This window comes from Myotis davidii, unplaced genomic scaffold (assembly GCF_000327345.1).
Source record: "Myotis davidii unplaced genomic scaffold, ASM32734v1 scaffold960, whole genome shotgun sequence".
Taxonomy (NCBI): Eukaryota; Metazoa; Chordata; class Mammalia; order Chiroptera; family Vespertilionidae; genus Myotis; species Myotis davidii.
Window position 1 is genome coordinate 2,626,418 of NW_006293003.1, and position 271 is coordinate 2,626,688.

General features: G+C 59.0%; 1 protein-coding gene across 1 annotated transcript in view; it reads left to right on the forward strand.

Annotated features, from left to right (window-relative positions):
* Positions 1 to 271, forward strand: part of EVC (Ellis van Creveld protein) — an 80,705-nt gene that overhangs the window by 75,813 nt on the left and 4,621 nt on the right. The gene's annotated exons all lie outside the window — the stretch shown is intronic.

The following is a 271-nucleotide window of genomic DNA, read 5'->3' on the forward strand; positions in this document are numbered from 1 at the left end:
GTGCATCTATGTGGACGTGCAGTCCCGTGCACTTCAAACTCAGAGGCCAGACTCCCCAGATCCTTGGAAAGCAGCCACCTCAGCACCCACGCCCGGAGGGGAACACTGTCTGTATGTTGACCCCCTTCTCCTTTCTGGGGTGGGTTGTGGCCGTGTGGTGGCCTCTCGGTGTGAAATCGTTCTTCTGCCTCCCCTTCCGCCTGGTACAGGGATTCAGGGCTGAGAGGTCAGAGGGAGAGCGTGGTTGCTTTCCCACGGGGCTACCTTATGT